Source organism: Phyllobates terribilis, unplaced genomic scaffold, assembly GCF_046119375.1.
Source record: "Phyllobates terribilis strain yellow unplaced genomic scaffold, ASM4611937v1 Scaffold_4__5_contigs__length_816908805, whole genome shotgun sequence".
NCBI classification, from domain to species: Eukaryota; Metazoa; Chordata; class Amphibia; order Anura; family Dendrobatidae; genus Phyllobates; species Phyllobates terribilis.
The window spans coordinates 19,831,968-19,856,762 of NW_027362764.1; positions in this window are offsets into that span (position 1 = coordinate 19,831,968).

The window sequence follows — 24,795 nt, forward strand, 5'->3', positions numbered from 1 at the left end:
GACAACGCTGGAGTTGGGACCCGAGCAGCGGGCAGCAGGTAACAGGTGAGGAGAAGGGAGGTGAGTATTTGATTTTTTTTTTTAATGTATGGAGGCATGGGGCAGTATAAAGAGAAGGGGGGGAGTGGCATCCTCCATGGGGCATTATAAAGAGAGGGGGGACATCCTGCATGGGGCATTATAAAGAGGGGGGGTGACATCCTGCATGGGGCATTATAAGGTGGGGAACAGCCTGCATGGGGCATTATAAAAGGGGGGGGGCAGCCTGCATAGTGCATTATGTGGGGGGGGGCAGCCTGTATGGAGCGTTATAAGGGGGGGGCAGCCTGTATGGGGCATTATGTGGGAGGTAACAGCCTGCATGGAGCATTAAAAGGGGGGGCCTGTATGGGGCATTATGTGGGGGGTAACAGCCTGCAAGGAGCATTATAAGGTGGGGACAGCCGGTATGGGGCATTATGTGGGGGGTAACAGCCTGCATGCAGCATTATATGAGGGCCAGTATCCTGTATGGAGCGTTATATGGGGGCCAGTATCCTGTATGGAGTTTTATAAGGGGACCAGTATCCTGTATGGAGCGTTATATGGGGGCCAGTATTCTGTATGGAGCCTTATATGGGGGCCAGTATTCCGTATGGAGCCTTATATGGAGGCCAGTATTCCGTATGGAGCCTTATATGGAGGCCAGTATTCCGTATGGAGCCTTATATGGAGGCCAGTATTCCGTATGGGGCCTTATATGGGGGCCAGTATACGGTGTAGAGCGATTCGCTGGTTTCTGAGCTATTGTGGAATTTACAATAGATATCACTCATGTAATGTAAGAAGTGAAATCTTTGCATTGTACTATATATATACAGTTATATGAAAAAGTTTGGGCACCCCTATTAATCTTAAGCTTAATGTTTTATAAAAATTGGTGTTTTTGCAACAGCTATCTCAGTTTGATATATGTAATAACTGTTGGACACAGTAATGTTTCTGCCTTGAAATGAGGTTTATTGTACTAACAGAAAATGTGCAATCTGCATTCAAACAAAATGTGACAGGTGCATAAGTATGGGCACCTCACCAGAAAAGTGACATTAATATTTAGTAGATCCTCCTTTTGCCTCTAGTCGCTTCCTGTAGCTTTTAATGAGTTCCTGGATCCTGGATGAAGGTATTTTTGACCATTGCTCTTTACAAAACAATTCCAGTTCAGTTAAGTTTGATGGTCGCCGAGCATGGACAGCCCTCTTCAAATGATCCCACAGATGTTCAATGATATTCAGGTCTGGGGACTGGGATGGCCATTCCAGAACATTGTAATTGTTCCTCTGCATGAATGCCTGAGTAGATTTGGAGCAGTGTTTTGGATCATTGTCTTGCTGAAAGATCCATCCCCTGCGTAACATCAACTTTATCACTGATTCTTGAATATTATTGTCAAGAATCTGCTGATACTGAGTGGAATCCATGCGTCCCTCAACTTTAACAAGATTCCCAGTGCCGGCATTGGCCACACAGCCCCAAAGCATGATGGAACCTCCACCAAATTTTACTGTGGGTAGCAAGTGTTTTTCTTGGAATGCTGTGTTTTTTTGCCGCCATGCATAACGCCTTTTTGTATGACCAAACAACTCAATCTTGGTTTCATCAGTCCATAGGACCTTCTTCCACAAAGAAATTGGCTTCTCCAAATGTGCTTTTGCATACCTCAGCCGACTCTGTTTGTGGTGTGCTTGCAGAAACGGCTTCTTTCGCATCACTCTCCCATACAGCTTCTCCTTGTGCAAAGTGCGTTGTATATTCGACCGATGCACAGTGACACCATCTGCAGCAAGTTGATGCTGCAGCTCTCTGGAGGTGGTCTGAGGATTGTCCTTGACTGATCTCACCATTCTTCTTCTCTGCCTTTCTGATGTTTTTCTTGGCCTGCCACTTCTGGCCTTAACAAGAACTGTCCCTGTGTTCTTCCATTTCCTTACTATGTTCCTCACAGTGGAAACTGACAGGTTAAATCTCTGAGACAGCTTTTTGTATCCTTCCCCTGAACAACTATGTTGAATAATCTTTGTTTTCAGATCGTTTGACAGTTGTTTTGAGGAGCCCATGATGCCACTCTTCAGAGGAGATTCAAACAGGAGAACAACTTGCAAGTGGCCACTTTAAGTAGCTTTTCTCATGATTGCATACACCGGGCTATGAAGTTCAAAGCTCAATGAGGTTACAAAACAAAAAAAAGTGCTTTAGTAAGTCAGTAAAAAGTAGGTATGAGTATTTAAAACAAGAAAATGATAAGGGTGCCCATACTTATGCACCTGTCAAATTTTGTTTGAATGCAGATTGCACATTTTCTGTTAGTACAATAAACCTCATTTCAAGGCAGAAACATTACTGTGTCCAACAGTTATTACATATATCAAACTAAAATAGCTGTTGCAAAAACACCAATTTTTATAAAACATTAAGCTTAAGATTAATAGGGGTGCCCAAACTTTTTCATATAACTGTATATATTTCTCCGTCGTATCTCTGCATCATGAATGGTGGTATGTGGTAAAGGGGACACTGAGACTCTTTCGCCCGGGGCCCAGAAAAACCTGGAGCCGGCCCTGGGTATACGCTTCCTGATTTTGTCTATTTTCTGTTGTTCTCCTCCTTCTCCTCATCCTCATCCTCCACCACCTTATCACCATGGTGACCGTGACGCAACACCCACATCATTTTTTTAAGCCCATACACTTAGTGCATGGGCATTACAAGTATAGGAGACCCGCTCCTTTATAATGGGAACATTTTTTTTAATAAGGCCCTCTTGTACGTCTCTTCCAAGCGGCACTGGAGTGCCTCCAAAATGTTGGCAGCCCTTGCAGTCACTGCATACGCAAGAACAGTATAGGAGACCCGCTCCTTTATAATGGGAACATTTTGTTGCTGAGGCCCTCCTCTATGTCTCTTCAAATTGGTATTGGGTTTTTCCAAAATTTGGGCAGCCCTTTCAGTCACTGTAACAGTATAGGAGACCCACTCCTTAATAATGGGAAATTATTTTTTTAATGAGACCCCTCTATGTCTCTTCAAAGGTGTATTGGGGTTTTTCCAAATTTTGGGCAGCCCTTGCAGTCACTGTGTGAGGGGCTCAGGGTGGTAGTTGTGGTGAGGGACTGCAGCTGTGTTCCCACACCCTGGCTCCCCGACAAAGACAAATGTCCCAATTCTCCTGTGTTGTGCATGTGGTGCATAACACTCACGTTTGGGTCACAGATCTCTGCTGTCTTCGGTGTTTCCACTCCAGGAATCACCGAAGACACATTAGGGGACTTCCACTCCGTTTTATAAAAAAAAACTTTACTTAAATGTCCGAATTCGACAAAATGGAACACGCAGTATTGGGTACATATATTTCCTTCACCACAGTCCACTGCACAGCACATATTGATGTTCACTGTTTGTTTGTCCTGAGCTGTCCCTTCCAAAGCTGAACTTTTGGGCCTATGAGACGCTCGCACTTTCCCTGTACCTTCCCGTACCTTCTTCTCTGTACTATTCCCCATCCGACTTCCCCTTTTGGGAAGATTTTGAGACACGCTCCTCGGTGGCTCCTGTGGATCGTAGGCCCCAAACATTAAGGGAATGTGTGCTTTAGAGTTTCTGATGGACGTTCCTCTGCTGCTGGACAGACCATGCTCCTGCCCCCTGGACCTGCAACTACTGCTCCTATCACATCTCTCCCTCAGACTCTAACTACAACTACTTGCAATCACGAAGTGTACCAGTTCCTCACTGTCCTGCTCCTCCCTCACTGGAGCAGCTCCTGAACCCCTTAACTGTTTCCTTACTAATAACTAAATACTTCCTATGCTATGGTGCCCACCTTTGCACTACCCCATTCCTAATCTAACACTATCTATACTAGTCCTAAACTGACCCTGTAACTAACACATCAGACAGTATGCAATATGAAACACTCTTATATAAACAGAAGGTACAACATTAGATTCACACAGGGGAAAGAGGTGCATGACCACTCAGGTCACCCTCTTACAACTGCATACGCTATAACACTATAGGAGGAGACCCGCTCCTTGATAATGGGAATAACAAAGCATAGCTGGCTGATGGCTCGCAAACAATAGTGAGGGCCGACAGCTGGCCCTTTAAGAATAGTAAGGGCCGCCTGATGGCCCTATAAAAATAGTCTTTGTGACTTTCAGAGTCCCTCCTTCATAAATGAAACAGGATGTGTCTGATGATGTCTCACACACCACATGGCCAGATAAGGTTGTAAAATGTTAAAATGACATTTCCCGGTGAATGCATTTGTCTTGGTTGAAAGCAATACAAAAGTGCAAAAACGCATCAAAAATGCTACTTGTGAACATAGCCCAAGGTGTGGAAGAGTATCTTTGGTTTTGGTTATTTATTTTGCCTTCTATACAAGTCATTACCATGGAAAGGATGTTCCTTAGCATATTTCCCAGGAAAATCCATTTTGGTTTTGTTTTAGTATGTTTTATTGTGAGTTCCTAAAAGTGGCGTAATACTCTGACAACGTTGTTGACAGCAGTGACCTGGGAGTAAGAGATGCTTCCAGGGGTCTTCCCCATGCTGTCCCCATGTCATTTCAGCACTGTTCCCATTGATTTGAGTAATTTTTAGGCCCTCTGCAGACCGCTGGAGTTTCCCATAGACTTATATTGGGCTCATTGCTCGGGTCAAGCACCTGAATATTCCAATGTGCTCGACCCGAGCATCGAGCACCCGAGCATTTTACTGCTCGCTCAACACTAGTCCCCGGCGTCTCTGCTGCAGATTACACATAATGGCGGGTAGTAGATATCATGTTGCCAGAAGGGAAGCATCTGACGGCTGGCACTTTGGGGGTGAGGCAGCATAATATATAGATAAAGTGATTGGCAGATAGGGGCCCGGTCATAATGCATTCATGGGGGGTATTTACTTCCCACCGTGGTGTCAGTCAGCGCTGACCTAAAAACGTAATAATTACTAAAGTGCGTGACTAAGACTCAGGTCAGTAAATGGATCACAAAGTGATATGACGACTGACGACTCCTTAATAAGTGCTCGGTGAATTGGATTAATTTATCCCTGGTATAATGTACTATCGTTATGTGATTTACAAGGAGTGGGGTCCATAGCAGCACAGAGTATTTCAGGAGATCTCACTGGAGGTCACAGATAGAAAGCTGAGGCTGATGTTGTGTGCGCAGCGGAGGGTAGTATAACTCCCCACGGGAGGAGTATAGCCTCAGGGCAGCGTGTGTAGATGGTGAGGGTTGTGGTGCGTGGGCGCAGCAGAAATGGCTCAGAGTCCGTGCAGTTCAGTTCAGGGTCTTTACTGTTGGTAATGAAGAAAGCCCTGCCGAGAGTACTGGCTAACATTAGAGGCCTGGTCAGTCTATGAGCGAACAAGAGTCCCCCTGGCCAGGTGGAGTTGGAGGCCTTCCCGTCTGACTGCACTCTTCCTGGCTACCCTGCTGTAGTCGTGTAGCAGCCCACGTCCCTGAGTGTACCGTGTGGTGCTCACCAGTATGGCTGGTGACTTGGGGGGGTTGGTACCTTCCGCTCCTCGATGGCGGTGCCGGTCCCTTGCGTGTGACTGAGCCTCCGGGCTTTCTATGGCCAGAGGACCTGAAATCCCCTGCCAGGTGGTTTCTGCTGCTGGATGTGGAAATCCTCACAGCCTCGGACTCCGGTGTCCGGTTCTCTGCGTCTTCGACCAGGACGAGCTCTGCTAGCTCCAGTCCCTGGCCTTCAGCTCCTGGCTCCTACAGAGCTCTTTGCTGCTCCTCTGTCCCTTCCTCTGGACTAGAACTCGACTCGACTCTGCCCTGCTAACCCCGCCCCAGATCCAGTTTATAAAGGGCAGGTTCCTCCCCTCCCTGGACTGGGGCAGGAGGCGTTGCATGCAATAGTGCTCCTGACCAGGAAAACCCATGCTGGCTCTCAGACATGGTACTTCTACCACTGTGGCAACCAGACCCCCTGGGGTGCCACACTGTCACGGAAAAGCGGACAGACCCCAATACTACAAAATGTAATAATGAAAAGTGGCGCTGACACTGACAACATATAAGGTGGGATGTGTAAGGGGCTTCAGAACACGTCAGGGACATGAACTCCCTGAGGGCGGTGGCACAGGGCGAATTATCACCTCCTGTTATCGGATCCCAGTCCCACTATTGAAATGTAAAATGAGCCGACGACTAAGAAATAAGAAATGATCGTCTGCAGGTGCACAGCGCCACGAGCCAAGAACACGGCCGGCCGCAATAATGGCTAATACTTATAAATGTTCAGTGCGGATATATTACAGATTATTATATTCCATGTATTACATCAGCAGCAGCGACCTCCAAGGATTACTAATTATATCTTATGCTATAAACTGGAGAGATAGATAGATAATAGATAGATAATAGATAATAGATAGATGATAGATAGATGATAGATAGATAATAGATAATAGATGGATAATAGATAGATGATAGATAGATGATAGATAGATAATAGATGATAGATAATAGATAGATAATATATAGATAATAGATAGATGATAGATAGATGATAGGTAGATGATAGATAGATAGATAGATAATAGATAGATGATAGATAATAGATAATAGATAGATAATAGATGATAGATAGATGATAGATAATAGATAGATAATAGATAGATGATAGATAGATGATAGATAATAGATAGATAATAGATAGATGATAGATAATAGATAGATAATAGATAGATAATATATAGATGATAGATAATAGATAGATAATAGATAGATGATAGATAGATAATAGATAGATGATAGATAATAGATAGATAATAGAGAGATGATAGATAGATAGATAATAGATAGATAATAGATGATAGATAGATGATAGATAATAGATAGATGATAGATAATAGATAGATGATAGATAGATGATAGATAATAGATAGATGATAGATAGATAATAGATAGATGATAGATAGATGATAGATAGATAGATGATAGATAGATGATAAACAGATGATAGATAGATGATAGGTAGATGATAGATAGATGATAGGTAGATGATAGATAGATAGATAATAGATAGATAGATGATAGATAATAGATAGATGATAGATGATAGATAGATGATAGATAATAGATAGATAATAGATAATAGATAGATAATAGATAGATGATAGATAATAGATAGATAATAGATAGATGATAGATAGATGATAGATAATAGATAGATGATAGATAGATGATAGATAGATGATAGATAATAGATAGATAATAGATAGATGATAGATAGATGATAGATAATAGATAGATAATATATAGATAATAGATAGATGATAGATAGATGATAGATAATAGATAGATAATAGATAGATAATAGATGATAGATAATAGATAGATGATAGATGATAGATAATAGATGGATAATAGATAGATGATAGATAATAGATAGATAATAGATAGATGATAGATAATAGAAAGATAATAGATAATAAATAGATAGATAATAGATAGATGATAGATAGATAATAGATAGATAATAGATAATAGATAGATAATAGATAGATAGATAATAGATGATAGATAGATAATAGATAGATAATAGATAGATAGATAGATAGATAATAGATGATAGATAGATAATAGATAGATAGATAATAGATAATAGATTGATGATAGATAATAGATAGATAATAGATAATAGATAGATAATAGATAGATGAGAGATAATAGATGACAGATAGATGATAGGTGATAGATAATAGATAGATGATAGATAATAGATAGATGATAGATAGATAATAGATAATAGATAGATGATAGATAGATGATAGATAGATGATAGATAATAGATAGATAATAGATAGATGATAGATAATAGATAGATAATAGATAGATAATATATAGATGATAGATAGATGATAGATAGATGATAGATAATAGATAGATAATAGATAGATAATAGATAGATGATAGATAATAGATAGATGATAGATGATAGATAATAGATGGATAATAGATAGATGATAGATAATAGATAGATAATAGATAGATGATAGATAATAGATAGATAATAGATAATAAATAGATAGATAATAGATAGATAGATGATAGATAGATAATAGATAGATAATAGATAGATAATAGATAGATAATAGATAATAGATAGATAATAGATAGATAGATAATAGATGATAGATAGATAATAGATAGATGATAGATAATAGATAGATAATAGATAGATGATAGATAATAGATAGATAATAGATAGATAATATATAGATGATAGATAGATGATAGATAATAGATAGATAATAGATAGATAATAGATAGATGATAGATGATAGATAGATAATAGATAGATGATAGATAGATGATAGATAATAGATAGATGATAGATAGATGATAGATAGATGATAGATAATAGATAGATAATAGATAGATGATAGATAATAGATAGATAATAGATAGATAATATATAGATGATAGATAGATGATAGATAATAGATAGATGATAGATAATAGATAGATGATAGATAATTGATAGATGATAGATAATAGATGGATAATAGATAGATGATAGATAATAGATAGATAATAGATAGATGATAGATAATAGATAGATAATAGATAATAAATAGATAGATAATAGATAGATAGATGATAGATAGATGATAGATAGATAATAGATAGATAATAGATAATAGATAGATAATAGATAGATAGATAATAGATGATAGATAGATAATAGATAGATGATAGATAGATGATAGATAATAGATAGATAATAGATAGATGATAGATAATAGATAGATAATAGATAGATAATATATAGATGATAGATAGATGATAGATAATAGATAGATAATAGATAGATAATAGATAGATGATAGATGATAGATAGATAATAGATAGATGATAGATAGATGATAGATAATAGATAGATGATAGATAGATGATAGATAGATGATAGATAATAGATAGATAATAGATAGATGATAGATAATAGATAGATAATAGATAGATAATATATAGATGATAGATAGATGATAGATAATAGATAGATGATAGATAGATAATAGATGGATAATAGATAGATGATAGATAATAGATAGATAATAGATAGATGATAGATAATAGATAGATAATAGATAATAAATAGATAGATAATAGATAGATAGATGATAGATAGATAATAGATAGATAATAGATAATAGATAGATAGATAATAGATGACAGATAGATAATAGATAGATAATAGATAGATAATAGATGATAGATAGATAATAGATAGATAGATAGATAATAGATAATAGATAGATGATAGATAATAGATAGATAATAGATAGATAATAGATAGATGATAGATAATAGATGATAGATAGATGATAGGTGATAGATAATAGATAATAGATAGATGATAGATAATAGATAGATGATAGATAGATAATAGATAATAGATAGATAATAGATAATAGATAGATAATAGATAGATAATAGATAGATAGATAATAGATAGATAATAGATGGATAATAGATAGATAATAGATGGATAATAGATAGATGATAGATAACAGATAGATAATAGATAGATGATAGATAGATGATAGATAATAGATAGATAATAGATAGATGATAGATAGATGATAGATAATAGATAGATGATAGATAGATGATAGATAGATGATAGATAATAGATAGATAATAGATAGATGATAGATAATAGATAGATAATAGATAGATAATATATAGATAATAGATAGATGATAGATAGATGATAGATAATAGATAGATAATAGATAGATAATAGATGATAGATAATAGATAGATGATAGATGATAGATAATAGATGGATAATAGATAGATGATAGATAATAGATAGATAATAGATAGATAGATAATAGATGATAGATAGATAATAGATAGATAATAGATAGATAGATAGATAGATAGATAATAGATGATAGATAGATAATAGATAGATAATAGATAATAGATAGATGATAGATAATAGATAGATAATAGATAGATAATAGATAGATGATAGATAATAGATGATAGATAGATGATAGGTGATAGATAATAGATAATAGATAGATGATAGATAATAGATAGATGATAGATAGATAATAGATAATAGATAGATGATAGATAGATGATAGATAGATGATAGATAATAGATAGATAATAGATAGATGATAGATAATAGATAGATAATAGATAGATAATATATAGATGATAGATAGATGATAGATAGATGATAGATAATAGATAGATAATAGATAGATAATAGATAGATGATATATAATAGATAGATGATAGATGATAGATAATAGATGGATAATAGATAGATGATAGATAATAGATAGATAATAGATAGATGATAGATAATAGATAGATAATAGATAATAAATAGATAGATAATAGATAGATAGATGATAGATAGATAATAGATAGATAATAGATAGATAATAGATAATAGATAGATAATAGATAGATAGATAATAGATGATAGATAGATAATAGATAGATGATAGATAGATGATAGATAATCGATAGATGATAGATAGATGATAGATAATAGATAGATGATAGATAGATGATAGATAGATGATAGATAATAGATAGATAATAGATAGATGATAGATAATAGATAGATAATAGATAGATAATATATAGATGATAGATAGATGATAGATAATAGATAGATGATAGATAGATAATAGATAGATGATAGATAATTGATAGATGATAGATAATAGATGGATAATAGATAGATGATAGATAATAGATAGATAATAGATAGATGATAGATAATAGATAGATAATAGATAATAAATAGATAGATAATAGATAGATAGATGATAGATAGATAATAGATAGATAATAGATAATAGATAGATAGATAATAGATGACAGATAGATAATAGATAGATAATAGATGATAGATAGATAATAGATAGATAGATAGATAATAGATAATAGATAGATGATAGATAATAGATAGATAATAGATAGATGATAGATAATAGATGATAGATAGATGATAGGTGATAGATAATAGATAATAGATAGATGATAGATAATAGATAGATGATAGATAGATAATAGATAATAGATAGATAATAGATAGATAATAGATAGATAGATAATAGATAGATAATAGATGGATAATAGATAGATAATAGATGGATAATAGATAGATGATAGATAGATAATAGATAGATAGATGATAGATAGATGATAGGTGATAGATAATAGATAATAGATAGATAATAGATAGATGATAGATAATAGATAATAGATAGATAATAGATGGATAATAGATAGATGATAGATAGATAGATAGATAATAGATAGATGATAGATAGATGATAGATAATAGATGGATAATAGATAGATGATAGATAATAGATAGATAATAGATAGATAATAGATAGATGATAGATAATAGATAATAGATAGATAATAGATAGATGATAGATAATAGATAGATAATAGATAATAGATGGATAATAGATAGATGATTGATAGATCACTATGATCTGTGACAGGTAGACGTCTCTCCTACACCCATATTATCCGCCCGTCCTTCCTCACACGTTCTGCGGTGCTGATGGTTTGCGGTCAGACGACCTTGTGATCGGCTCTAGGTGACTCATGATGGGATGGATATCTGGTATTTCTGGAGATTGTTTTGCCGTGGAACTTCTGGGTTTTCCTCAGGTCGTGGGAACAATAAAACGTTTTGAAAACTTTGACAGGATCACTCCTAGATGGAGCGAGGATTCATGTTTTCCACTATCCAATATGATGTTGATCTGGATTCAGGGTGAAGTGGTTTGGACTCTCCTGTGTTTGAAATGTGACCTCAAACTTCACAAATGAACTTGAGAAATTCATCTTCAAGTGGAAGAAGCAGAGAAGGGGAGAAAAGGATAAACGAAGGAGAGAGAGAAAAGCAGAGAGAGGAAAAGAGGGAGAGAGTAAGGATCAGAGAGGGGAAAAGAGGGAGAGAGAAAGGGTCAGAGAGGGGAAAAGAGGGAGAGAGACAGGGGCAGAGAGGGGAAAAGAGGGAGAGAAAGGGTCAGAGAGGGGAAAAGAGGGAGAGAGACAGGGGCAGAGAGGGGAAAAGAGGGAGAGAAAGGGTCAGAGAGGGGAAAAGAGGGAGAGAGAAAGGGGCAGAGAGGGGAAAAGAGGGAGAGAAAGGGTCAGAGAGGGGAAAAGAGGGAGAGAAAGGGTCAGAGAGGGGAAAAGAGGGAGAGAGAAAAGGTCAGAGAGGGGAAAAGAGGGAGAGAGAAAGGGTCAGAGGGGAAAAGAGGGAGAGAGACAGGGGCAGAGAGGGGAAAAGAGGGAGAGAAAGGGGCAGAGAGGGGAAAAGAGGGAGAGAGACAGGGGCAGAGAGGGGAAAAGAGGGAGAGAAAGGGTCAGAGAGGGGAAAAGAGGGAGAGAGAAAGGGTCAGAGGGGAAAAGAGGGAGAGAGACAGGGGCAGAGAGGGGAAAAGAGGGAGAGAAAGGGTCAGAGAGGGGAAAAGAGGGAGAGAGAAAGGGGCAGAGAGGGGAAAAGAGGGAGAGAAAGGGTCAGAGAGGGGAAAAGAGGGAGAGAGAAAGGGGCAGAAAGAGGAAAAGAAGGAGAGAGAAAGGGTCAGAGGGGGGAAAAGAAGGAGAGAGAAAGGGTCAGAGAGGGGAAAAGAGGAAGAGAAAGGGTCAGAGAGGAAAAGAAGGAGAGAGAAAGGGTCAGAGGGGGGAAGAGAGAGAGAGAGAAAGGGTCAGAGAGGGGAAAAGAGGGAGAGAGAAAGGGGCAGAGAGGGGAAAAGAGGGAGAGAAAGGGTCAGAGAGGGGAAAAGAGGGAGAGAGAAAGGGGCAGAGAGGGGAAAAGAGGGAGAGAAAGGGTCAGAGAGGGGAAAAGAGGGAGAGAGAAAGGGGCAGAAAGAGGAAAAGAAGGAGAGAGAAAGGGTCAGAGGGGGGAAAAGAAGGAGAGAGAAAGGGTCAGAGGGGGGAAAAGAGGAAGAGAAAGGGTCAGAGAGGAAAAGAAGGAGAGAGAAAGGGTCAGAGGGGGGAAAAGAGAGAGAGAGAAAGGGTCAGAGAGGGGAAAAGAGGGAGAGAGAAAGGGGCAGAGAGGGGAAAAGAGGGAGAGAAAGGGGCAGAGAGGGGAAAAGAGGAAGAGAAAGGGTCAGAGAGGAAAAGAAGGAGAGAGAAAGGGTCAGAGGGGGGAAAAGAGAGAGAGAGAAAGGGTCAGAGAGGGGAAAAGAGGGAGAGAGAAAGGGTCAGAGAGGGGAAAAGAGGGAGAGAGAAAGGGGCAGAGAGGGGAAAAGAGGGAGAGAAAGGGGCAGAGAGGGGAAAAGAGGGAGAGAAAGGGTCAGAGAGGGGAAAAGAGGAAGAGAAAGGGTCAGAGAGGGGAAAAGAGGAGAGAGAAAGGGTCAGAGAGGAAAAGAAGGAGAGAGAAAGGGTCAGAGGGGGGAAAAGAGGAAGAGAAAGGGTCAGAGAGGGGAAAAGAGGAGAGAGAAAGGGTCAGAGGGGGGAAAAGAGGGAGAGAGAAAGGGTCAGAGAGGAAAAGAAGGAGAGAGAAAGGGTCAGAGGGGGGAAAAGAGGGAGAGAGAAAGGGGCAGAGAGGGGAAAAGAGGGAGAGAGACAGGGGCAGAGAGGGGAAAAGAGGGAGAGAAAGGGTCAGAGGGGAAAAGAGGGAGAGAGAAAGGGGCAGAGAGGGGAAAAGAGGGAGAGAAAGGGTCAGAGAGGGGAAAAGAGGGAGAGAGAAAGGGGCAGAAAGAGGAAAAGAAGGAGAGAGAAAGGGTCAGAGGGGGGAAAAGAAGGAGAGAGAAAGGGTCAGAGGGGGGAAAAGAGGAAGAGAAAGGGTCAGAGAGGAAAAGAAGGAGAGAGAAAGGGTCAGAGGGGGGAAAAGAGAGAGAGAGAAAGGGTCAGAGAGGGGAAAAGAGGGAGAGAGAAAGGGGCAGAGAGGGGAAAAGAGGGAGAGAAAGGGGCAGAGAGGGGAAAAGAGGGAGAGAAAGGGTCAGAGAGGGGAAAAGAGGAAGAGAAAGGGTCAGAGAGGAAAAGAAGGAGAGAGAAAGGGTCAGAGGGGGGAAAAGAGAGAGAGAGAAAGGGTCAGAGAGGGGAAAAGAGGGAGAGAGAAAGGGGCAGAGAGGGGAAAAGAGGGAGAGAAAGGGGCAGAGAGGGGAAAAGAGGGAGAGAAAGGGTCAGAGAGGGGAAAAGAGGAAGAGAAAGGGTCAGAGAGGGGAAAAGAGGAGAGAGAAAGGGTCAGAGAGGAAAAGAAGGAGAGAGAAAGGGTCAGAGGGGGGAAAAGAGGAAGAGAAAGGGTCAGAGAGGGGAAAAGAGGAGAGAGAAAGGGTCAGAGAGGAAAAGAAGGAGAGAGAAAGGGTCAGAGGGGGGAAAAGAGGGAGAGAGAAAGGGTCAGAGAGGAAAAGAAGGAGAGAGAAAGGGTCAGAGGGGGGAAAAGAGGGAGAGAGAAAGGGGCAGAGAGGGGAAAAGAGGAGAGAGAAAGGGTCACAGAGAGGAAAAGAGGAGAGAGAAAGGGTCAGAGAGGAAAAGAAGGAGAGAGAAAGGGTCAGAGGGGGGAAAAGAGAGAGAGAGAAAGGGTCAGAGAGGGGAAAAGAGGGAGAGAGAAAGGGGCAGAAAGAGGAAAAGAAGGAGAGAGAAAGGGTCAGAGGGGGAAAAGAAGGAGAGAGAAAGGGTCAGAGGGGGGAAAAGAGGAAGAGAAAGGGTCAGAGAGGAAAAGAAGGAGAGAGAAAGGGTCAGAGGGGGGAAAAGAGAGAGAGAGAAAGGGTCAGAGAGGGGAAAAGAGGGAGAGAGACAGGGGCAGAGAGGGGAAAAGAGGGAGAGAAAGGGGCAGAGAGGGGAAAAGAGGGAGAGAAAGGGTCAGAGAGGGGAAAAGAGGAAGAGAAAGGGTCAGAGAGGAAAAGAAGGAGAGAGAAAGGGTCAGAGGGGGGAAAAGAGAGAGAGAGAAAGGGTCAGAGAGGGGAAAAGAGGGAGAGAGAAAGGGGCAGAGAGGGGAAAAGAGGGAGAGAAAGGGGCAGAGAGGGGAAAAGAGGGAGAGAAAGGGTCAGAGAGGGGAAAAGAGGAAGAGAAAGTGTCAGAGAGGGGAAAAGAGGAGAGAGAAAGGGTCAGAGAGGAAAAGAAGGAGAGAGAAAGGGTCAGAGGGGGGAAAAGAGGAAGAGAAAGGGTCAGAGAGGGGAAAAGAGGAGAGAGAAAGGGTCAGAGAGGAAAAGAAGGAGAGAGAAAGGGTCAGAGGGGGGAAAAGAGGGAGAGAGAAAGGGTCAGAGAGGAAAAGAAGGAGAGAGAAAGGGTCAGAGGGGGGAAAAGAGGGAGAGAGAAAGGGGCAGAGAGGGGAAAAGAGGAGAGAGAAAGGGTCAGAGAGAGGAAAAGAGGAGAGAGAAAGGGTCAGAGAGGAAAAGAAGGAGAGAGAAAGGGTCAGAGGGGGGAAAAGAGAGAGAGAGAAAGGGTCAGAGAGGGGAAAAGAGGGAGAGAGAAAGGGGCAGAGAGGGGAAAAGAGGGAGAGAAAGGTTCAGAGAGGGGAAAAGAGGAAGAGAAAGGGTCAGAGAGGGGAAAAGAGGAGAGAGAAAGGGTCAGAGAGGAAAAGAAGGAGAGAGAAAGGGTCAGAGGGGGGAAAAGAGGAAGAGAAAGGGTCAGAGAGGGGAAAAGAGGAGAGAGAAAGGGTCAGAGAGGAAAAGAAGGAGAGAGAAAGGGTCAGAGGGGGGAAAAGAGAGAGGGAGAAAGGGTCAGAGAGGGGAAAAGAGGGAGAGAGAAAGGGGCAGAGAGGGGAAAAGAGGGAGAGAAAGGGTCAGATGGGAGAAAAGAGGAAGAGAAAGGGTCAGAGAGGAAAAGAAGGAGAGAGAAAGGGTCAGAGAGGAAAAGAAGGAGAGAGAAAGGGTCAGAAGGGGGAAAAGAGAGAGAGAGAAAGGGTCAGAGAGGGGAAAAGAGGAAGAGAAAGGGTCAGAGAGGGGAAAAGAGGAGAGAGAAAGGGTCAGAGAGGAAAAGAAGGAGAGAGAAAGGGTCAGAGGGGGGAAAAGAGGAAGAGAAAGGGTCAGAGAGGGGAAAAGAGGAGAGAGAAAGGGTCAGAGAGGAAAAGAAGGAGAGAGAAAGGGTCAGAGGGGGGAAAAGAGGGAGAGAGAAAGGGTCAGAGAGGAAAAGAAGGAGAGAGAAAGGGTCAGAGGGGGGAAAAGAGGGAGAGAGAAAGGGGCAGAGAGGGGAAAAGAGGAGAGAGAAAGGGTCAGAGAGAGGAAAAGAGGAGAGAGAAAGGGTCAGAGAGGAAAAGAAGGAGAGAGAAAGGGTCAGAGGGGGGAAAAGAGAGAGAGAGAAAGGGTCAGAGAGGGGAAAAGAGGGAGAGAGAAAGGGGCAGAGAGGGGAAAAGAGGGAGAGAAAGGGGCAGAGAGGGGAAAAGAGGGAGAGAAAGGGTCAGAGAGGGGAAAAGAGGAAGAGAAAGGGTCAGAGAGGGGAAAAGAGGAGAGAGAAAGGGTCAGAGAGGAAAAGAAGGAGAGAGAAAGGGTCAGAGGGGGGAAAAGAGGAAGAGAAAGGGTCAGAGAGGGGAAAAGAGGAGAGAGAAAGGGTCAGAGAGGAAAAGAAGGAGAGAGAAAGGGTCAGAGGGGGGAAAAGAGAGAGGGAGAAAGAGTCAGAGAGGGGAAAAGAGGGAGAGAGAAAGGGGCAGAGAGGGGAAAAGAGGGAGAGAAAGGGTCAGAGGGGAGAAAAGAGGAAGAGAAAGGGTCAGAGAGGAAAAGAAGGAGAGAGAAAGGGTCAGAGAGGAAAAGAACGAGAGAGAAAGGGTCAGAAGGGGGAAAAGAGAGAGAGAGAAAGGGTCAGAGAGGGGAAAAGAGGGAGAGAAAGGGTCAGAGTGGAAAAGAGGGAGAGATAAAGGGACAGAGAGGGGAAAAGAGGGAGAGAGAAAGGGGCAGAGAGAGGAAAAGAGGGAGAGAGAAAGGGTCAGAGAGGAAAAGAATGAGAGAGAAAGGGTCAGAGAGGGGAAAAGAGGAGAGAGAAAGGATCAGAGAGGAAAAGAAGGAGAGAGAAAGGGGCAGAGAGGGGAAAAGAGGGAGAGAAAGGGTCAGAGAGGAAAAGAGAGAGAGAGAAAGGGTCAGAGAGGGGAAAAGAGGAGAGAGAAAGGGTCAGAGAGGAAAAGAAGGAGAGAGAAAGGGTCAGAGGGGAAAAGAGGGAGAGAGACAGGGGCAGAGAGGGGAAAAGAGGGAGAGAAAGGGTCAGAGAGAGGAAAAGAGGAAGAGAAAGGGTCAGAGAGGGGAAAAAAGGAGAGAGAAAGGGTCAGAGAGGAAAAGAAGGAGAGAGAAAGGGTCAGAGGGGGGAAAAGAGGGAGAGAGAAAGGGTCAGAGAGGGGAAAAGAGGAAGAGAAAGGGTCAGAGAGGGGAAAAGAGGAGAGAGAAAGGGTCAGAGAGGAAAAGAAGGAGAGAGAAAGGGTCAGAGGGGGGAAAAGAGGAGAGAGAAAGGGTCAGAGAGGGGAAAAGAGGAGAGAGAAAGGGTCAGAGAGGGGAAAAGAGGAAGAGAAAGGGTCAGAGAGGGGAAAAGAGGAGAGAGAAAGGGTCAGAGAGGAAAAGAAGGAGAGAGAAAGGGTCAGAGGGGGGAAAAGAGGAAGAGAAAGGGTCAGAGAGGGGAAAAGAGGAGAGAGAAAGGGTCAGAGAGGAAAAGAAGGAGAGAGAAAGGGTCAGAGGGGGGAAAAGAGGGAGAGAGAAAGGGTCAGAGAGGAAAAGAAGGAGAGAGAAAGGGTCAGAGGGGGGAAAAGAGGGAGAGAGAAAGGGGCAGAGAGGGGAAAAGAGGAGAGAGAAAGGGTCAGAGAGGGGAAAAGAGGAGAGAGAAAGGGTCAGAGAGGAAAAGAAGGAGAGAGAAAGGGTCAGAGGGGGGAAAAGAGAGAGAGAGAAAGGGTCAGAGAGGGGAAAAGAGGGAGAGAGAAAGGGGCAGAGAGGGGAAAAGAGGGAGAGAAAGGGTCAGAGAGGGGAAAAGAGGGAGAGAAAGGGTCAGAGAGGGGAAAAGAGGAGAGAGAAAGGGTCAGAGAGGAAAAGAAGGAGAGAGAAAGGGTCAGAGGGGGGAAAAGAGGAAGAGAAAGGGTCAGAGAGGGGAAAAGAGGAGAGAGAAAGGGTCAGAGAGGAAAAGAAGGATAGAGAAAGCGTCAGAGGGGGGAAAAGAGAGAGAGAGAAAGGGTCAGAGAGGGGAAAAGAGGGAGAGAGAAAGGGGCAGAGAGGGGAAAAGAGGGAGAGAAAGGGTCAGAGGGGAGAAAAGAGGAAGAGAAAGGGTCAGAGAGGAAAAGAAGGAGAGAGAAAGGGTCAGAGAGGAAAAGAAGGAGAGAGAAAGGGTCAGAAGGGGGAAAAGAGAGAGAGAGAAAGGGTCAGAGAGGGGAAAAGAGGGAGAGAAAGGGTCAGAGGGGAAAAGAGGGAGAGATAAAGGGACAGAGAGGGGAAAAGAGGGAGAGAGAAAGGGGCAGAGAGAGGAAAAGAGGGAGAGAGAAAGGGTCAGAGAGGAAAAGAATGAGAGAGAAAGGGTCAGAGAGGGGAAAAGAGGAGAGAGAAAGGATCAGAGAGGAAAAGAAGGACAGAGAAAGGGGCAGAGAGGGGAAAAGAGGGAGAGAAAGGGTCAGAGAGGAAAAGAGAGAGAGAGAAAGGGTCAGAGAGGGGAAAAGAGGAGAGAGAAAGGGTCAGAGAGGAAAAGAAGGAGAGAGAAAGGGTTAGAGGGGAAAAGAGGGAGAGAGACAGGGGCAGAGAGGGGAAAAGAGGGAGAGAAAGGGTCAGAGAGAGGAAAAGAGGAAGAGAAAGGGTCAGAGAGGGGAAAAAAGGAGAGAGAAAGGGTCAGAGAGGAAAAGAAGGAGAGAGAAAGGGTCAGAGGGGGGAAAAGAGGAGAGAGAAAGGGTCAGAGAGGGGAAAAGAGGAGAAAGAAAGGGTCAGAGAGGAAAAGAAGGAGAGAGAAAGGGTCAGAGGGTGGAAAAGAGAGAGAGAGAAAGGGTCAGAGAGGGGAAAAGAGGGAGAGAGAAAGGGGCAGAGAGGGGAAAAGAGGGAGAGAAAGGGTCAGAGGGGAGAAAAGAGGAAGAGAAAGGGTCAGAGAGGAAAAGAAGGAGAGAGAAAGGGTCAGAGAGGAAAAGAAGGAGAGAGAAAGGGTCAGAGGGGGGAAAAGAGAGAGAGAGAAAGGGTCAGAGAGGGGAAAAGAGAGAGAGAGAAAGGGGCAGAGAGGGGAAAAGAGGGAGAGAAAGGGTCAGAGGGGAAAAGAGGGAGAGATAAAGGGACAGAGAGGGGAAAAGAGGGAGAGAGAAAGGGGCAGAGAGAGGAAAAGAGGGAGAGAGAAAGGGGCAGAGAGGGGAAAAGAGGGAGAGATAAAGGGACAGAGAGGGGAAAAGAGGGAGAGAGAAAGGGACAGAGAGGGGAAAAGAGGGAGAGAGTAAGGATCAGAGAGGAAAAGAAGGAGAGAGAAAGGGGCAGAGAGGGGAAAAGAGGGAGAGAGAAAGGGACAGAGAGGGGAAAAGAGTGAGAGAGAAAGGGACAGAGAGGGGAAAAGAGGGAGAGAGAAAGGGGCAGAGAGGGGAAAAGAGGGAGAGAAAGGGTCAGAGGGGTAAAGAGGGAGAGAGAGAGGGTCAGAGAGGGGAAAAGAGGGAGAGAAAGGGTCACAGGGGAAAAAGAGAGAGAGAAAGGAAGTGTCAGAGGCGAAAAGAGGGAGAGAAAGGGTACGAGAGGGGAAAAGAAGGAGAGAGAGAAAGTGTCAGAGGGGAAAAGAGGGAGAGAGAAAGGGGCAGAGGGGAAAAGAGGGAGAGAGAAAGTGTCAGAGGGGAAAAGAGAGAGAGAGAAATGGTCAGAGAGGGGAAAAGAGGGAGAGAGAAAGGGTCAGAGGGGGGAAAAGAAGGAGAGAGAAAGGGACAGAGGGGGGAAAAGAAGGAGAGAGAGAAAGGGGCAGAGAGGGGAAAAGAGGGAGAGAGAAAGAGTCAGAGAGGGGAAAAGAGGGAGAGAGAAAGGGACAGCGAGGAGAAAAGAGGGAGAGAGAGAAAGGGTCAGAGAGGAAAATAGGGAGAGAAAGGGACAGAGGGGAAAAGAAGGAAAGAGAGAAAGTGTCTGAGGGGAAAAGAAGGAAAGAGAGAAAGTGTCAGAGGGGAAAAGAGGGAGAGAGAAAGGGTCAGAGGGGAGAAAAGAGGGAGAGAGAAAGGGTCAGAGGGGAAAAGAAGGAGAGAGAGAAAGTGTCAGAGAGGAGAAAAGAAGGAGAGAGAGAAAGGGTCAGAGGGGAAAACAGGGAGAGAGAAAGGGTCAGAGGGGGAAAAGAGGGAGAGAGAAAGAGGCAGAGAGGGGAAAAGAGGGAGAGAGAGAAAGTGTCAGAGGGGAAAAGAGGGAGAGAGAAAGTGTCAGAGGGGGGAATAGAAGGGGGAGAGAGAAATTGTCAGAGGGGAAAAGAGGAAGAGAGAAAGGGTCAGAGGGGGGAAAAGAGGGAGAGAGAAAGGGTCAGAGGGGGAAAAGAGGGAGAGAGAAAGGGTCAGAGGGGAAAAGAAGGAGAGAGAGAAAGGGTCAGAGAGGGGAAAAGAGGGGGAGAGAAAGGGTCAGAGAGGGGAAAAGAGGGAGAGAGAAAGGGTCAGAGGGGGGAAAAGAGGGAGAGAGAAAGGGTCAGAGGGGGAAAAGAGGGAGAGAGAAAGGTTCAGAGGGGGGAAAAGAAGGAGAGAGAGAAAGTGTCAGAGAGGGGAAAAGAGGGAGAGAGAAAGGGACAGAGAGGGAAAAAGAGGGAGAGAGAAAGGGATAGAGAGGGAAAAAGAGGGAGAGAGAAAGGGACAGAGAGGGAAAAAGAGGGAGAGAGAAAGGGACAGAGAGGGAAAAAGAGGGAGAGAGAAAGGGACAGCGAGGAGAAAAGAGGGAGAGAGGGTCAGAGGGGAAAAGAAGGAGAGAGAGAAAGTGTCAGAGAGGGGAAAAGAGGGAGAGAGAAAGGGTCAGAGGGGGGAAAAGAGGGAGAGAGAAAGTGTCAGAGAGGGGAAAAGAGGGAGAGAGAAAGGGTCAGAGAGGGGTAAAGAGGGAGAAAGGGACAGAGAGGGGAAAGAGGGAGAGAAAGTGTCAGCGAGGGGAAAAGAGGGAGAGAGAAAGGGTCAGAGGGGGGAAAAGAGGGAGAGAGAAAGTGTCAGAGAGGGGAAAAGAGGGAGAGAGAAAGGGTCAGAGAGGGGAAAAGAGGGAGAAAGGGACAGAGAGGGGAAAGAGGGAGAGAAAGTGTCAGAGAGGGGAAAAGAGGGAGAGAGAAAGGGACAGCGAGGAGAAAAGAGGGAGAGAGAGAAAGGGTCAGAGAGGGGAAAAGAGGGAGAGAGAAAGGGTCAGAGGGGGGAAAAGAAGGAGAGAGAGAAAGTGTCAGAGGGGGGAAAAGAGAGAGAGAGAAAGGGTCAGAGGGGAAAAGAGGGAGAGAGAAAGGGTCAGAGGGGGAAAAAGAGGGAGAGAGAGAAAGGGTCAGAGGGGAAAAGAGGGAGAGAGAAAGGGTTGGAGGGGGGAAAAGAGGGAGAGAGAAAGGGTCAGAGGGGGGAGAAGAGGGAGAGAAAGGGTCAGAGGGGGGAAAAGAAGAAGAGAGAAAGGGGCAGAGGGGGGGAAAGAGGGAGAGTAAGGGTCAGAGGGTGGAAAAGAAGGAGAAAGTGTCAGAGGGGAAAAGAGGGAGAGAGAAAGGGTCAGAGGGGGGAAAAGAGGGAGAGAGAAAGGGTCAGAGGGGAAAAGAGGGAGAGAGAAAGGGTCAGAGGGGGGAAAAGAGGGAGAGAGAAAGGGGCAGTGGGGGGAAAAAGAAGGAGAGAGAGAAAGTGTCAGAGGGGAAAAGAGGGAGAGAGAAAGGGTCAGAGAGGGGAAAAGAAGGAGAGAGAAAGGGTCAGAGAGGGGAAAAGAAGGAGAGAGAGAAAGCGTCAGAGGGGAAAAGAGGGAGAGAGAAAGGGTCAGAGGGGGGAAAAGAGGGAGAGAGAAAGGGTCAGAGGGGAAAAGAGGGAGAGAAAGGGACAGAGGGGAAAAGAAGGAAAGAGAGAAAGTGTCTGAGGGGAAAAGAAGGAAAGAGAGAAAGTGTCAGAGGGGAAAAGAGGGAGAGAGAAAGGGTCAGAGGGGAGAAAAGAGGGAGAGAGAAAGGGTCAGAGGGGAAAAGAAGGAGAGAGAGAAAGTGTCAGAGAGGGGAAAAGAAGGAGAGAGAGAAAGGGTCAGAGGGGAAAACAGGGAGAGAGAAAGGGTCAGAGGGGGAAAAGAGGGAGAGAGAAAGAGGCAGAGAGGGGAAAAGAGGGAGAGAGAGAAAGTGTCAGAGGGGAAAAGAGGGAGAGAGAAAGTGTCAGAGGGGGGAATAGAAGGGGGAGAGAGAAATTGTCAGAGGGGAAAAGAGGAAGAGAGAAAGGGTCAGAGGGGGGAAAAGAGGGAGAGAGAAAGGGTCAGAGGGGGAAAAGAGGGAGAGAGAAAGGGTCAGAGGGGAAAAGAAGGAGAGAGAGAAAGGGTCAGAGAGGGGAAAAGAGGGGGAGAGAAAGGGTCAGAGAGGGGAAAAGAGGGAGAGAGAAAGGGTCAGAGGGGGGAAAAGAGGGAGAGAGAAAGGGTCAGAGGGGGGAAAAGAGGGAGAGAGAAAGGTTCAGAGGGGGGAAAAGAAGGAGAGAGAGAAAGTGTCAGAGAGGGGAAAAGAGGGAGAGAGAAAGGGACAGAGAGGGAAAAAGAGGGAGAGAGAAAGGGACAGAGAGGGAAAAAGAGGGAGAGAGAAAGGGACAGAGAGGGAAAAAGAGGGAGAGAGAAAGGGACAGAGAGGGAAAAAGAGGGAGAGAGAAAGGGACAGCGAGGAGAAAAGAGGGAGAGAGGGTCAGAGGGGAAAAGAAGGAGAGAGAGAAAGTGTCAGAGAGGGGAAAAGAGGGAGAGAGAAAGGGTCAGAGGGGGGAAAAGAGGGAGAGAGAAAGTGTCAGAGAGGGGAAAAGAGGGAAAGAGAAAGGGTCAGAGAGGGGTAAAGAGGGAGAAAGGGACAGAGAGGGGAAAGAGGGAGAGAAAGTGTCAGCGAGGGGAAAAGAGGGAGAGAGAAAGGGTCAGAGGGGGGAAAAGAGGGAGAGAGAAAGTGTCAGAGAGGGGAAAAGAGGGAGAGAGAAAGGGTCAGAGAGGGGAAAAGAGGGAGAAAGGGACAGAGAGGGGAAAGAGAGAGAGAAAGTGTCAGAGAGGGGAAAAGAGGGAGAGAGAAAGGGTCAGAGGGGGGAAAAGAGGGAGAGAGAAAGTGTCAGAGAGGGGAAAAGATGAAGACAGAAAGGGTCAGAGAGGGGAAAAGAGGGAGAAAGGGACAGAGAGGGGAAAGAGGGAGAGAAAGGGTCAGAGGGGAAAAGAGGGAGAGAGAAAGGGACAGAGGGGAAAAGAGGGAGAGAGAAAGGGGCAGAGAGGGGAAAAGAGGGAGAGAGAAAGGGTCAGAGGGGAAAAGAGGGAGAGAGAAAGGGACAGAGAGGGGAAAAGAGGGAGAAAGGGTCAGAGAGGGGAAAAGAGAGAGAGAAAAGGTCAGAGGGGAAAAGAGGGAGAGAGAAAGGGACAGAGGGGAAAAGAGGGAGAGAGAAAGGGGCAGAGAGGGGAAAAGAGGGAGAGAGAAATGGTCAGAGGGGAAAAGAGGGAGAGAGAAAGGGGCAGAGAGGGGAAAAGAGGAAGAGAGAAAGGAGCAGAGGGGAAAAGAGGTAGAGAGAAATGGTCAGAGGGGAAAAGAGGGAGAGAGAAAGGGACAGAGAGGGGAAAAAAGGAAGAGAAATGGTCAGAGGGGAAAAGAGGGACAGAGAAAGGGGCAGAAATGGGAAAAGAGGGAGAGAAGGGGTCATGGGGGAAAAGAGGGAGAGAGAAAGGCTCAAAGAGAGGAAAAGAGAGAGAGAAAGGGTCAGAGGGGTAAAGAGTGAGAGAGAAAGGGTCAGAGGGGAAAAGAGGGAGAGAGAAAGGGGCAGAGAGGGGAAAAGAGGGAGAGAGAAAGGGTCAGAGGGGAAAAGATGGAGAGAGAAAGGGGCAGAAAGAGGAAAAGAGGAAGAGAGAAAGGGTCAGAGAGGGGAAAAGAGGGAGAGAGAAAGGGTCAGAGGGGAAAAGAGGGAGAGAGAAAGGGGCAGAGAGGGGAAAAGAAGTAGAGAGAAAGGGACAGAGAGGGGAAAAGAGGGAGAGAGAAAGGGACAAAGAGGGGAAAAGAGGGAGAGAGAAAGGGGCAGAGAGGGGAAAAGAGGGAGAGAAAGGGACAGAGGGGAAAAGATAGAGAGAGAAAGTGGCAGAGAGGGGAAAAGAGGGAGAGAAAGGGTCAGAGGGGAAAAGAAAGAGAGAGAGAAAGTGTCAGAGAGGGGAAAAGAGGGAGAGAGAAAGGGGCAGATGGGGAAAAGAGGGAGAGAAAAGGTCACAGGGGAAAAGAGGGAGAGAGAAAGGGGCAGAGAGGGGAAAAGATGGAGAGAAAGTGTCAGAGGGGAAAAGAGGGAGAGAGAAAGGGTCAGAGAGGGGAAAAGAGAGAGAGAAAGGATCAGAGGGGAAAAGAGGTAGAGAGAAAGGGACAGAGAGGGGAAAAGAGGAGAGAGAAAGGGTCAGAGGGGGGAAAAGAGGCAGAGAGAAAGGGTCAGAGAAGGGAAAAGAGGAGAGAGAAAGGGGCAGAGAAGGGAAAAGAGGTAGAGAGAGAAAGGGTCAGAGGGGAAAAGAGGGAGAGAGAAAGGGGCAGAGAGGGGAAAAGAGGGAGCGAGAAAGGGACAGAGGGGAAAAGAAAGAGAGAAAGGGGCAGAGGGGAAATGAGGGAGAGAGAAAGGGGCAGAGAGGGTAAAAGAGGGAGAAAGGGTCAGAGAGGGGAAAAGAGGGAGAGAGAAAGGGACAGCGAGGAGAAAAGTGCGAGAAAGGGGACAAGAGAAGAACAGAGG